Genomic DNA, 15954 nt, shown 5'->3' with positions numbered 1-15954 from the left:
GGACCTCGGTCCTTCAAAAAACTCTGTCTGTGCCTACACGTTGACTTTTTTTTCCAGAAGTAACTTTTATTTAGGTACGTTACGATAAAAAATGTCACTTAATTATTTTTCCTCGCCACCTATGCAACTTCTCTAACAATTAGCATATTGAGCTCGAGGAGGTTGCGTAATTAGTAGTAGTGCAACTCATGCCTCTATCGAACAAACAAAACTAGAAAAAAACAATCAAGTATGTATGGGTTCTTTATTTTTTTTAATGTTATATATACAAAAAGAAACATATCTATCTTCCTCCTCCGTTTTTGCTGCCTAGCAACAGTTTTTGTTTTCTTCTAGCTCCATCTACTATTAAAAATAAGAAATGAAGGGAAGATTGTATTATCCAGTTAATTTGTCTTGCTTGAACACTTATGAGAATTCAATCTGTTCAATAATTTTTGTAACATGAATGGGATATTGTATTAAATAGTTAATTTGTCGTGGATTGCTGCAATTCAAATGAACACTTATAAGAATTTTATCTGTTCAATAAAGCCAACTAGTGACATTGTATAACTAATTTGACATATTACCTTAGTAATATTTTGAAGTACCTATGGGCCATAACCACTAGATATTACGCAGGATACTAAATTATTCGGAGGTAAAGTAATTTTAAAGTTGCTATGTAGTTGATATTAAGCGATCTTTACTTTAGGAAAGTTATGAGTAGGTTAGTTTATTGACATGGGGTTGAACAGGGTTTAATTTACAGAGGTAATAAACTTTTTATTTGTGTTATAAAAAATCATCAACAAAAAACTAAAAAAAAATATTATCCTAAATTTAGTGAAATTACATACTGAGAGGATTGTTACGTAGCTATCTGTTGATTGTTTACTGTTACTGATTATTTGGTATCTCTGCAATTGTTTGTGTAGTCTTGAAAACATGCGTAACTGTGTGAGTAGCAATACCTGTTTAGGAGCAATTTTGACGAACATAACCTTTTTTTATCAAACCAAGGAGGCTATCAATATTTTTTTGCGTTCATGGATTTTTTTAAATTATTGTTCTGGAATAAACGAACTACTTTTACATTCGATTCAAATAGACAAACATAAGTTATTAATAATATTATTTATTTGAATTTTTAAATTATTTGACCACGAGCATTTTGTGTCCAAATGCTAGTTGTACATAAATGTCACTCAAAAGAACCTGAATGTGACTAATAGGCTTACTGCTTGTACAGTTTACAAGTTGTTTTATGTTGATAAAATTTAAAAATTAGTATTGACATTGATTATTGAATTATTTTACGCAAATTTTTGTTCTATGCGTGGAATTACCATTGTTTCAGTTGGCTTTGAACAAATATGGGTATAAAAAGCGTAGATATGTTAGGTGTTTTATTGCAAAATAATAAAAAAGTCTCTTGCAAACCACAGAACTTTCTAATGTAAATATCAATAAAGGTATATATATGCCTCTTTAAAGTAACTTTGTTCCTTCTCCATTAACTAATTGATTTAAATACCACCATTTTGTGTTTTCGCTCTTCTCCTAATAGCAATATTATATACAAACATTCAAATAAACATATATATAAGCTAAAAAGCCAAAGCCTTTTAAATGGCATCCTTATAACTCAAATTGTTTTGTCTGCTAGCAACGACAAAAAGAGAAAAAAAACAATAAAAAAAAAACATTATTTATGATCGTAAAAAACTCTCTTTTCATAAATTATCAAAAAAGGACTTTTCTAAAGAGGAAAAGAGTTAATAACATATTATGTCCATTATAAAGACATCATACTTTTCAATAGTGATGCGAAAATTTAAAAAAATCCCAATGCCGGTGCGATTCTAGTAAAAATTCCAGATGCAATTCCGATTCTTTAATATTTTAAATAACAGTTAAAATAGGTGATTTTGCTGTCCACGGGATTATATTTTTTTGGGGGAGAGGGTTGGTTTTTGATTGTTTTATTGAATAAAAATCCAAATATTAAATTAAAAAAAAAAATCTATAAAATTTTTTTAATTAAATATTTGTTTCCAAAAATACACAGTTGTTCACAAAAAATGAAAATTTCTTTTGGAAAAAAAAATTTCTGAGTAGCCCTTAAAAAATAAATTCTGTGAGAAAAGTTTCAAAAATACATAGTTATATACAGAAAATAAAAATTTTAGTAAAAAAATTTGCGAAATTAAATTTTTTGAAAATCTTATTTAAAAATTAAATTAAATTTTTTTTATGTAAAAAAACAAGCTTCAGTTTTTTTCGAGGGAGTCTTTTTTTTTCTTCTTAACAGAGAAGTAATAAATAGTTAAATACCAGTATGAAATAAGAATCGGAATCACAAATTAAACATTGTTTTCCCGATTCTGATTCCAAAAAAACACCCAATTTTCCGTTTCCCGATTCCTATTGATCGTCCCATCACTACTTTTTCATGGTTTCAGAGAGGGGAGAAAAATACATAGAAAATAAGTGGGTTCAGCCCAATAATTGAATTAATATTGAAGGAAGAAATAAATTATACTTTTGAATATAATATATATACGAGGATATCTGCATTTTAGAAATGCAAAAATCAAACTTTGATATTTCCTTACACATTGGCATCATCCGCATTTTTATAAATCACTAATATGTTGATAATATATTAGTAGGGAAGACTGGAAACAGTCGCAGGATGGAACAACTACAACATGCCCTTTATATTAAACACCCATCAATCTACAGCCAAAAAGTGAACATTACATTGATATAATTTAATCCAGATTATTTCGGCAAAAAACAATGGTTTAGTCAACTTTTCTTCGATTTGATTAAATACTGATTTTGCAGGGGTGTCCACAGGAGAAATATTGCTATCAAAGCCGTGCAATACTCCCCACAGTTACATTTTGGAGCAGGAAGCATCTCTTGGATTTTTCGAAAGGAAAACTGAACTCCTTAGTTCAGGTTACCACTAGACATGGTCTCCTACGCCGACACTATCACCTTATGCTCCATGAAGTTAGCCTACTATGTCGTGGGGGTGGATTAAGAGATGAAAAACAGCTTCATCTGGTTTATGAATGTTCTAAATTTTTAATTGAGCAGACACAGCTTTCAAACCAGTTTCGAGTAATTAATCCAATAGCAAAAAGCCTTACAACATTCCCAGGTCTCTCCTACCTATATAAGTAAGTAAGTAAATAGGAGATGTCATGATATACATCACATAATAAAGCGACGCAAAGTCATGCTTGGTTGCGTTTTATGCATATAACATTACCATCTTTCCTTCTACCTAGTTTGATTTCTTCTTCTTTCTTATTTTTTGTCACATCATGACACACATGTGAATGAGTTCTGAACAGTGAGGGACAGATGTGAATGTAAATGGGTAGATAGCACACATCCTGGTGTGGTTGTACATTCTACATGTATGTTAAAGATATGAAGAAGTCAGCTTTTTTATTATTCATATATTATGTACAAAAAAAAAAGCTTTCATATATATTAAAATTTGTCAGGAAAATAATATTAAGTAATTGAATTACCACAAATCTCGGAAATGTACCTAAACTTCCATATTTTATATTTACAATTTTTATTACAATCAAACTATAAAATCTCCCTAATCACTAATGATTAGTGTTGAATCAGTCCTCAGATAAGCCTAATCAGTCTCCCCCTTTCAGTATTTTATTTTATCGGTCCGATCTTTTATACCTTTCAACTGTCCTAAAGAACAATATTTCGGGTTTGAGTACTACTGTCCTAGCTATTCTTCATTCATAGCCTGGGAATGAATAATAGAAAAACGAAGAAAATAATAAACGACTGCGAGATTGTTTAATAATAAGTTTTTGACGCAAATTCCCTACTTTTTTTTATGTTCCTTTAATTGGTTAGATGGAGTTGCATTGGTTAAGTATAAGTATACATTATAGTATTGTATGTACTCCATCTGACTTAGGAATCTTCTTTGAAGTCCATATACATTAAGTATATTTCTTTATCTAGGAATCGCCAGAGTGCGAGTACACATTGAATTCAAGGGAATAATTTCTCCTGAGCGCGTTGTCCATAAGCTACGCCGATTCCATTCCCCTACTTTCAACTACAACTATTTTGTCTCTTGAAAAAAAGGTTATGTTGAACAGCTGAAAGGATCTAGTTAGTAACTACATCATTTCAGTTGTTATAGTTACTAAATAAAAACCGATCAGGATCGGTGGTAGTACTGAAAGGACTGCTGTAGTTGTAGTTTTTTTTTAAACCGATCCAATACTATTAGCAATTCATATGTACATATTTGTCAGATTTTGATTTCTTGAGCACCTTTATTTAAAAACATTTATTGCTACACATCATATAAAAACATGCAATCAGTATGGGCACATGTAAAAATAACATTAACATGTCGTGCCATCACAATAGCTTCTCGGTTAGGTCTCCTTCTGCAGTCCGTGCTGAACATGTTCTGGGGATGGTGCATTGTGCAGCCAGCGCCCGACATCAGAATTAATTATGAAACTGTAAAGTCTGGAGACGGAAGGTCTCCTCTCAATTTCAAATTTTGTACATTTATAAACCAAATAAAGTGGTTCTTCGTCCCTTAAACCACAACCACGACATGATGGGCTTACTTCATGTTGGATAAAGTGACAGTGTTGTGTAGCAGACAATTCCCAGTGATAAACTGCACCAAGGAGTTCAGTTTTCCTTTCGAAAAATCTAAGAGATGCTTCCTGCACCCAAGTCTAACGTTTGGGAGCATCGCACAGCTTTGACAGCAATAGTCAAGGTTCGACTAAAGTTTCTGCTATTTGTCTATGTCATGGGCAGATACCTTCTCCCTAAGAGATTACCAAAGTATACCAACAATTGGGGTAGGAGGTCGATCCATATCTCTAACTCTGGCTAGCATATCAGTCACTTAATTTCCAGTCACATTCTTCTGACCTTTTACCCAACAAAGGGAGAGAAGGACCTCACTAGAAAACGACTTCTAAAGAGATTTCGCATCTTGGACAACGGATTCTTTACTTATCAGTCTACTAAATGTTGATTGGATGACTTTTAGCACTTCTTAGGCAGCGTAGAACTCCCTACTTATTAATAAAAATGTTTTAAGGAAAGGTTTAGAGATACAATAACAATCACAACCTAATCTCGTTTCTATTTCGATTTTTGTCTACAAGTAATTTCAGAAATTATTATTTCTTTCTTTTTTCGAAGGAGAGGAAAGGTTGAGGGACAATATGAAGATCTCATACTGTTAAGGGAATTTATACATATACATCTCAACTTTTTTAGCTGTATTTTGCTATCACATTGTTTTCAGTTTTTTATTCACTTACTTATATATATACAGAGTAGGGTTTTCATTGTCCTCATTTCTATGCATTGTTTAACATACATATGTATAACTAGTAGTAGTAACTAAAAAGGTTAAGAAGTCATAAAAACATACATAGTATGTATGCTGAATTTGCTTTAATGAAAGTAATGTTGATTGCAACATAAAATAGTTAATTAGTCATGAAATGTTTTTATTTTATTTTATTAATATCAATTCAACTTTAATTGAATTCTAAATGTAATTTTTTCTTTTTCAAATAATGTTATTATTTCTGAAATTCAAAAAAAAAGTATCTGCAAAATAAATAAATTAATTTTGAAGGTGTATTTTTTTTTTTTTTTTCAAGAAATATTATTTTCGTTTATTACAATAAAATAATTCCCTTGGTGTGAATATGTAATTGATATTACTGCTCCTCCTGTCAATAAAAACACAGATAATTAATAGTCCATAAAAAAGGCTTTAATTTATTCATCCCCCCTCCCTCCCAAACTCATGCATGTAGTAATTTATGATCAACACTTATTTGTACATATTTATAATGGGGAGAAAGCGGGATGGGAGAAAATTTCTAACTGTGAAAAAAAAAAATAGATTCTTAAATAAATTACTATTTGTTAACAAGCAAATTTACGATCAAATGGAAATAAAACTCTGCGAATATTGATTCTTTTAGTGAAAGATATATTGAGCTATATACTGGGTGGAAAAGTTGAAACTTACACACTTGTATTATATTGATTTGAGAGATTTTATGTGAGGAAATAATAACTGTCTGTAGTTTTATAGGTAGCCATTCATCTCATGCACCTGCTGCTTTTTGAGCTTTTTAAATCGGACGAGAAATGCCATCCCAGCGAGATTCAAGGTGAAGGTTATCAACTCTTCTTCGTACGTCTCATACTCCAACAGGGTTGGCCAGGCTAATAGGAATACCTCAGAAAACCGTCTACAATTTTAAAAAGAGGCTAGACCACAACAAGATCATAGAAAGGAAGAAAGGCTCCGAAAAATCATTGATCCAAATACGTTCAAGGACGCCCTTAATCTGGTTCCCGGAGGGTAATAGGCTCACCGGAGACATGTTCACACTGCAAAAATTAATCATACCTTTTTAGCTAAAAACATCGCTTTCTGGGACAAGAGAATATGGTCACCGTACAATCTGGATGTCAATGCTCTTGAATTTTCTTTCTGGGCGAACATCTAGAGAAGGGTATTTATCATCCTTTATTCGAGCGTTGAGGCCGTAAAGGCCTCCGTCTACGAGGAGTGGACTGTTATGGAGCCGAACTTCACTCATAATACTTGCAATTCTTTTCGCGACAGGTTTGTTACCATATGTGAAGCCAATTGTGACCGAATAAAATAAATCAATTTGACATAGGCATTGTATCAGAAAAAGATCAATAAAGATTTTTGTTTAATTTATAATTAAAGAATGAAGGGCAATTTTCTTTCCAAGTGTGTAAGTCTCATATTCCCACCTGGTATATATAAAATTGGCCAGTTTGTTTTCCACCTTTTTTCCAATCTCGTCAAAGAAGATTAATATACAGCATGAATCTATATTTTACATCAATTAATAATGATAGAAATGATTCTATCCTACAACAAAGATAAACAAAGTTTTTCTCTAAAGCTACCCTATAGAGTTAAATGAGAGAATAATATAAAAAAAAATTCATTTTTCCTGAAAATGCAAAAAAAAAATAAAAAAAAATATTAGGCAATACGTAGATCATCAAATTTTCCTTCTTTTTTTTTGTTCAATAAGACAATTTTAGGAAAATAACTACAAATATTCTTAGTCAATATTCAATAAGTAAAGAGTTTTTGCCTTTTTTAATAATTTGATCAAGATGCACGATCTAGAAATGACCTCGTAGGACAATGGAATTATTCATAGGTAATTTTCATAACATATGACAACTTTACGCACAACATTCCAGAACTCTAAAAAAATTATAGTTTTTTAAAAACAAAACTTAAAAAAATCAATAGCAAAAAACAAATGAAAAGGATTTTAGTTTCCAAATTCAGAAAATTCTGAGGGTATTTTCACCTAAAGGGTGTTATATACCTCAATGAGACAACAAATAAATTTATTAATTCATATTGGATTGTCATGGTTAATAACCTCTCTGTAAACAGGTTCTGAAATTGAAAAAGAGTGATTCTAAAAGAATTTGAAGCTCTGATTCCAAAAAGAGCTAATTTTTCTCTATCAAATTAAGTACTTTTTTTATGTCCTTAGTGTTATAGATATGAATAAAATGTAGTTATATCTTACAAACCCTAATGCTCAAAAAGCCTGAAAATAATGTTATGCATAGAATGCACATTATCTTTGTTTGAATAAAAACCCTGATACTTATTTTTTTCAGAGACTCACAGCTCCAAGAAAAATCCTTTACGAAAATTTCAATATACATATATAATTTGATAGTTAAAACTTTTTACTTTGATTTAAAAGAATTTATCATATTCAAAAACACCTTATATCGTTTTCAATTTGAGATAAATTTATCAAAATATTTATGTAAAGAAACTCTTTCTTCAAGGAATTGTATGGCAAAAGTCAATTTATTTGCCGGACATAAGAAGAAATGAAAGAAAAGAGTTGGACGGAAAAGACCCAAAAAATTTCTAGGTTTACATTCTACCAAGTTCATTCTATTTCGATCTTGGGAGACAAAAAGTGTGATTTTTTGTGTTGTTAATTATCCAACCCCAGAATACGTTAATTAAAAAATGTCTTGAATAAAAAGTAAACAACAATAGTTCAAGAGTTAGGGATTATAGGGGACTTAATTATGATTTTCTATGATTGTTCCTCAAATTATGTAAACCTATAACAAACAGTCTACAATACTAAATTGAATGATTAGCCTCTTATGAACAAAAATGGCCAGTCTTTTTGTGAGTTTATATTTAACCATAATTCTATCTATTTACTTAAAAAACAAGAACAAGCTAATTGACTTTATGCATATAGTTATAGAGTACTAGCTTGTATTATATGTAAATTCATATTGAAGAATATTTATAGGCATATGCATACCCATAGCCTATTTTCAAAGTTTAACTTTTGATGCACAAAATTAATGTTTTTACTTCATAAAATTTTTATAGTCATTAAATGTTTAGTAAAAGAAAATTTAACGTTCCAATTATTTATTTAAAAATAGGATGGTTCGAGCTCATTTAAGGAGCTATAGTTTATGTATATAAATGCATTAAAAAAAATAACATATTTAACTATTTTTAATTTGAAAGGCGTATTGAAGCATTTTTGAGGCAAAATATTACGTGTATTAGCAATTAAACGTCTTCTACGTTCTTTAATTTGTAAGATAAATAAATTTAGTTCATGATTGCGCAGGCAAAAAGAACATTTATGAGTATTGTATGTAGAAAATCTATTTATTGCGTTATAAATAAATATCCACATAAAGAAAAGTGTGTATTTGTTTCTAATTAACTGTCAAATCAAAGTTTTATCCTCTCAAAATAATTTAAATGCCAAATTTTATAAGCTTTATAAATCTCAATGCTTAACTTTTTGATAAGTAATGTATTTAAAGCCATGTGACATCCCTTTTAATTGTTATAACTCTTATGATTTAGAAATAAAATAATTATTTATTTCTTTGCAAAAAAAAAAAAAAGCCTGAAAAGACATGGCCGCTCTGACCAACAATATAATAAAACGTCTTTCTGCACTTTAGAACAGGAAATCCACAGTTTAAAAAAATATAAAAGATAGAACTTCAATTATTGCACTTTTGTGCTATTATTTTTACTGGGAATTCAAGATTCAGCAGTTTATGATTTGATAATAGTCTCATGTACATAAAAGTATGAATTTATTTATCCCGGTTTGAGTCGACACACTTGACAGATGCCCAGCACATTAACTGAGCCAGTGTCAATTAACACGACGTATTTACTAGACATGAGCTTGAATTTGTAAAAAATCAATCAGCCCATAAACCGCTTTCAATACATTTTAAGAGTAAACTTGAATCAAGGATAGTTAATGGAAAAGTAAGCCTGGTCTAATCTGAAAGTCAGACATATCTCTGGTTGCAATTATAATCTTTAGTACCTATGTACATGCCACAGTGGGCGCCAAGCTTTCTGCTGCTGTCTGGAAGCCATCATTGTCGTGTTGAAATTTTATTTTTAATTAATAAATTATATCTTTTTCAAGTTTTAAATTCAAAGTCTTCAGATTTTAATGAACCACTCGGTATGCTTCTTGTAATCCAAGAGGTATTACTGTAAGTTATCATTACTCCATTTCCTTTTTGATATACAAAGATAAACAAATGTATCTTTATGTAGAGTAAACTAAGGTTTCATTGTGTATTTTAATGGGGTATTTTCGTTCAATACATACATTATGACTACGACTAATAAAAAGAAAGGAAATGTACAGACCTCTTAAATCAACTAGTCTCTTGTTCCATACAAAAAAGAAAGCATTTATTTATTTCTTCCTTGAGTAGAGTTCTGAGTTTATAATAATATGTACATACATATATATCTCTTAAAGACTTAGGTTTATACCCTTTTTGCAGAAAACAAAAAGAACAAAAAACGTTAGTCAGCTGTACAATTTAAATCACACATGTTTCAAATTATAAAATATATGTCTATTGCCTACCTACAATGTATTGAAGATTCTGTCAGAACCATCTGCGTAACTTTGAATAAACTTCACACTTTTTTTAAGGGACGTATAATCTATTTGAACGAAGTTCATACAGTGGAGTAGTGACATACGCGTGGCCCAACATCCAAGTTGTAATTATCCTTTTTTTTTTTTTTGTCTAAAAGTACAAGTTTGACTCGAATTACGAGCGGTGGCCATTATTGTATTATATTTAATCTATAATATATATACTGTGATTGATTAGCTCTGGTAAAGAGACAATTATGACCTGCGCAAGGTTGGTCCGTCAACAAATTAAACTGGATTATACAGGATTATTTCAATTAATATATCTGTCATTAGCATTAATCACACATGACATTACAGAGCCATGAAACTTGATTGAGTTGCGCACTAAATTGAATCATGTCATAGAGATGGCTTATTTGAACGTGAAATTATCCCCAGACATAATTCTTTTGAGCCACCTGAAGCCGAGGAGAGAAAAATTTGGGCTACATGAAGGGATACAATTCTAATGAAAGAAAGCTGGAGTTTTGTACTTGATGCCATTTTTGGGTGTTGTTGTCTGTGTGTGACCATCTGTCAGCCAGATCCAAGCTGTCCCATACTTAGAGATGGGGGTTTCTAAGAGCGCGAGGAGAAGGCAGGAGCGATACATATGGCAGACCTAAATTAAGACCTTTGTTAATATCAACTACCTGTTTTATGATTTTGGAGCAAGAACATGAATTACTGCTCTAAAGAAGGAGAACCATTTACATTTAAAATAGCATTATTTCGGGGAAAATATGATAATCATAGTTAAATTCATATATAAAATAGGCCAGAATTCTTCATTTCGAGGGAGATGTTAGCACACACACAACGCATTAAGTAATGAACAAAAAAGGAGAAATAACACAAAAATCAACTGTTTTCCTTTACTAATTGTCATACTTAGTATGTTCTTCACATACATCTCCTCGTACCCTACTTCTCATAAGCCCATTGAAAGACCTAATTCCAAGGATCTATTTGGCACTCTGCATCTTCTTCAAGGGGACAAATGATCTTCCCCCGATTGTAGCCCGTTGTCACATATTAGTTCCTGATCCTCTTGGGGAAATTGTCAACCGTTTATCTCTTAAAAGCTAATTGAATTGATATTCGAGTTAAGTGAGTGGTTATCTGGTTGAGATAATGTGTTAAAACTATATGTCAAGGTAGGACCGTAGAAAGGATGTAACTTTTATTTGAATATATGTATTTATTTGAATATCTACTAACAGAGATTCTTCCTCTCTGTTTCATTTTTCTTTCTTAAGAAAAAAACAACAACATTCATATTTATAAACAAAATAATAAGCAAAGTACAAAAGAAATAAAAGCAGCCATTTTTTTGTTCGCTCCTTTCTTTTTTATTTATTTATCAATAAGAATATTCAATTTTTGTTTTGTTATTTATATCATTGATAAGATTTGCATCTTTTGTTTGTTTCATTTCGTTCAATTTTAAAAACTATATATATATGTATATGTGTGTATAAGCTTTTATCTATTTATATGTATATTCATATATGTTTTTTTTCTTCTCTCACTTTGAAAGATATGACTGTTGCGTACAATATTGATAAAAAGCTAAATCTAGTATTATTTTTTTTTATGAATATACAGTATCTAAAGTGGTTTTTTGTTCAACTTTTTCGAATTTCGATTAGGCTAGTGCAGAAAAAGTTGTGATATTGTATAAAAATAACCTACGAGGTGCGATGAAAAATTAAGGTGACGTTGTATTTTTTGGGAAAAAAATGTGTATTTATTCATCAATATTTATGTTGTCACCTTGAAAATAATCCCTCTCAGATACAATACACTTATATCGACGCTTTTTCCAATCCTCGAAGCACTTCTCACTTTTAGGTATAGGCTTGATGTCTGTGAGCGATATAGTCTTTATCTACCTAATTGTTGTAAATCATTGTTCTTTCATAGGTTTCTTCAGTTTTGGGAAAGAGAAAAAGTCCCATGGGATCAAATCTGAAAAATATGGTGGTTTAGGCATGATTGTGGTGTTGCTTTTGCACAAGAAATGCAACGATTATTTGGGTCAAAATTTAGCAGTTTCGGGACAAACTTCGCTGACACTCGTTTCATGCCCAAAACATTCAAAAAAAATCTATAGCACGAGCCAACCGATATGTCAATATCATCAGCAACTTCTTTGACAGTCATTCTACTATTTTCAAAAACAATTTATTTCACTGCTTCAACGTTTTCATCAGCTGTTGACATGCCTTGGCGTCCAGAGCGAGGTTCGTCATTGGTATCTTCCTGTCCATTTTGAAAAAAATTGTAGGACTTGTAAACATTTTTTTTGCTCAGAACAGTTTTACCGTATGCTATTGTCAACATTTCAAGTGATTTGGGTACTTAATTTGAATTTTTGAACAAAATTTGATGCAAATTTTTTAATCCATGTTTTTTCAATAACAAAAAATTGCTGAACTCGCAATATACTTGTAACCGTTATGCCTCTCACAAACAAGCAAAACATAGTATATTGCTGAAACTCTCAATCAATGTTCATGGCGAGTGTATTCACATAAGAAAATAAAAATTGAACATACCAAATGTGCAAAAAAATGTGAAAAAAGCAAGGAATATAGCTCACATCCTTTTTTACATTTTCAGTAAAGAAAGATTAAAGTGACTTTATACTATACTAAGCTGCTACTATCCAAAATATTCTTCGAATTTTCAGAAATATCATATTGATTTTCGCTTTCCATTTTGCATACTGACAGACCATATTTTACACAACTGTAACTAAATGTATATATCATGTTACACGTAAGCTAAATATTCTTTTTTGAAACTTTACTGTATCTGCTAACAACTTTATTTCCATTAAATAAATAATGTTTTTTCATTTAGGTACTTGAAGTGCATCTCATTTATTATTATTATATATTTATTTTTTTTTGCTTGATTTATGAATATTTTTTCATCTTTTCATTTATTATTTTCCTTCCTTCCATCCAGTAGTCTACATATAGTAGTAGTAATAATAGAAGCAGAAAAAGAATTACAAATATGTTTTTCATCAAATTCATAATGACTTTATGATTATTTTTCATTACTTATTTTAAAGGCTGTTTGACAATATTATATTAGAATTATATATGATTACTTTAGTTTCCAAAAACGACATTGTAGGCCTATCTAAGTATATAAATTATTATGCCTTTGGGAGAAAACGAAAGAGGGAATATGCATAATGTATGTATGTTCATGAAGTGAGGCTTTCTTCCTCAGTGTACGAGAGTAGTTTGAAAAAGTCCGTACAAAGTCCGAGACATGGTACTACTGTATCGTATCCAGGTTATGTTTAGCTAGTAGCCTTATGTGGACTCTGCAACTTCTATACAATAGCTTATAAGTGGTTTTAAAATTTTCGGAACACGAATGGGCACATGTAACGCTGAACGTTCTGGACGCCCTGTTGAGGTTATTACTCCAGAAATCATTGATAAAGTCCATAATATGATGATGCATGACAGAAGACAGAAGGTGTGTGAGATTGCTATTGCTGTGGGCATCTCTAGTTGGAACCCTATTTCCATTGTTTTTGCAACCACAGCCGCTGAGGTGTGAGCTAGTGCATAGTCATGATGGAAAAGGACATTTTGTGGGCCAATCGTTGGTATTTTTCTTACAGCTCGGTTTTGAGACGACCCAATAACGATGAATAATATGCACCTGTAATAGTTTTCCCCTTTTCCAGTTATTCGATGAGGATTTTTCCTTGCAAATCCAAAAAACAGTCGCCAAAATCTTTCTGATCGATTTCCAGATTCAAACGAATGCCAAATAGAAAGAAATAGACCAATCTGTCTGAAAGTTAGTGTGTGTTCTTTCAAGAGATGTTACTAACTAAATGTAACCTCGATACGCGCCAGCAGTGCCATCTCTTGGACTTTGCATGGTGTTTTCAAACGACCCTCCTACAGGGCGCAGATTTCTTTATATGTTGGGAATCCCTCTTATTTGGACAATTCTAGAAATGGTATTTATCTGGAGTTTTCTGTGTCATTAGATTCATTTATAATAATAAAAGAGAATTGAAACATAGTAGAGCCTATATATATGTATATATAATCTGCACATTATGATCTACGAAACAAAATAATCCTACTTTTCAAAATGGAGAGGTTTTGCAACTTAAAATATTTCTTTTTTTGTAAAAGAAACGAAAAGTTGGTTATTCCCACGATAAAGTTTTTAAAATTAAATTTAGGGGTACATTAGTTACTTTTATTCTTACAAATAAAAAAGGTTATAATCTATTTATATGAGATGGATAACTCGAGGTAAATGTTTGAAAAAAACAATTATAAAGATAATATATTGTGAGAAATACCAATTGATGGTTCTATTTTCATTTCTATACATAAGAAACCTATCGAATCCCAGAACCTCTTCATTTTAGAATGATAATATTATGGAGAACTATTAAGAATAAATTTATCATTTTTTATTTGACGTGCGATAAATATAAATTAAAATAATAATAGCGACATCATATCACATATGTGTTACATAATATACGTCATGTTACATACGTATGGGTTTGTAAAAGTGATAACTACAAAATTAAAAAAAGAATTGTTTTTTCAATGGACTAAAATTGACCGATTTGTAGCAATTTAACACAAAAAGAAGCTTAAATAAATATCAAGAAAAAAAAGATGTTTTAATGAGTTTTTTTACATCATATACAAGGATTGTCTGAAAAAGTTTCGTATCTAACAAAGATACGAGGCATTTTTCCTAATTTTTTTTTCCAGCATAGTCTCCTTGTAACTGTATACACTTCTGCAATGATGCTTCAATCTCTGTAACACGTTCAAATAGTACAGGGGGTGTTTCTCTACAAAATAATTGGTCACGAGATACTTTTTGTTTTTTGGTTAAATGACTCCGACGCGACACGTTAAATTTTAAGACAATAAGCCTTTATACGTATAATCTACTATTCTTTTAATCTTTTTAAAGATTATACTTCAAAAAAAAATATTTTAAGGACAGCTCGATCCTCAATTTTGTTAATTTTCACAAAAATACTTCATCTCACCAAACAACTTTTACATAACAAGTTCACGTCCAAAATGCCTAAAACTTTGTCAAGTAACTGTCAACGGATGCTAGATACATGTAACTAGCTTTCATTTACGAGTACTGCCACATTCACGTTGAGGTCGGAAACGTTTCAGACCACCCTCGTATATGATATAAATCCCAATATTTCATAAGTCTAATATCGTGATTGATTAATTATTTTTAACCCACATTTTTAGGATATGTTGACATACACAAGAATAGTTTAGAACCTCCATTTGGTAACTGAGGCTTTATTTGATTCCATTTTCCGAAATGGTCTTTCAAATACTACCTCTTTTATTATTTTACTATGACGATTTTTTTAAACTTTAACTACAATTAGCAATGCCTTTAAAGGATCTATGAGAGTCGTTTGCTGATGGATGGTAAAGAATACAAATGTCTATCATTTTACCCTGCTTCAATGTTAAGACATCACATCTTTACACTAATAACATCACCGTATATAATTATATTTGTAAGCCTATGTTTGTGTGAGATCTTCTAGAAAAAGATCTGACAAAAACAGTTCTTTTTTTCAACGTCTTTATTTCATCCAATTCTTGTATGTACGTATGTGGAAAAAATAATTGAATTACATGGATTTATCAATGAAGTGAAGAGGAAGTATCAAAAGAAGAAGAAAGAAGTAAAAGAAGAATAAAAGTAAGAAATGTTTTAAAAACATCAAACAGTTACTAATTAAAAGAACGAAAGAAAGAAAAACTCTGATTTATTTATTTATTTTAGTCCTTCAGGTATCTAACATAGAATAAAAAGCAGTATC

General features: G+C 30.7%; 1 protein-coding gene across 4 annotated transcripts in view; it reads right to left on the bottom strand.

Annotated features, from left to right (window-relative positions):
- Positions 1-15954, bottom strand: part of LOC121119657 (uncharacterized) — a 353492-nt gene that overhangs the window by 266218 nt on the left and 71320 nt on the right. The gene's annotated exons all lie outside the window — the stretch shown is intronic.

This window comes from Lepeophtheirus salmonis, chromosome 6 (genome assembly GCF_016086655.4).
Source record: "Lepeophtheirus salmonis chromosome 6, UVic_Lsal_1.4, whole genome shotgun sequence".
Classification (NCBI taxonomy): domain Eukaryota; kingdom Metazoa; phylum Arthropoda; class Copepoda; order Siphonostomatoida; family Caligidae; genus Lepeophtheirus; species Lepeophtheirus salmonis.
Note: the sequence above shows the minus strand (reverse complement) of the source record. Positions and strands in the feature narration are given on the sequence as shown.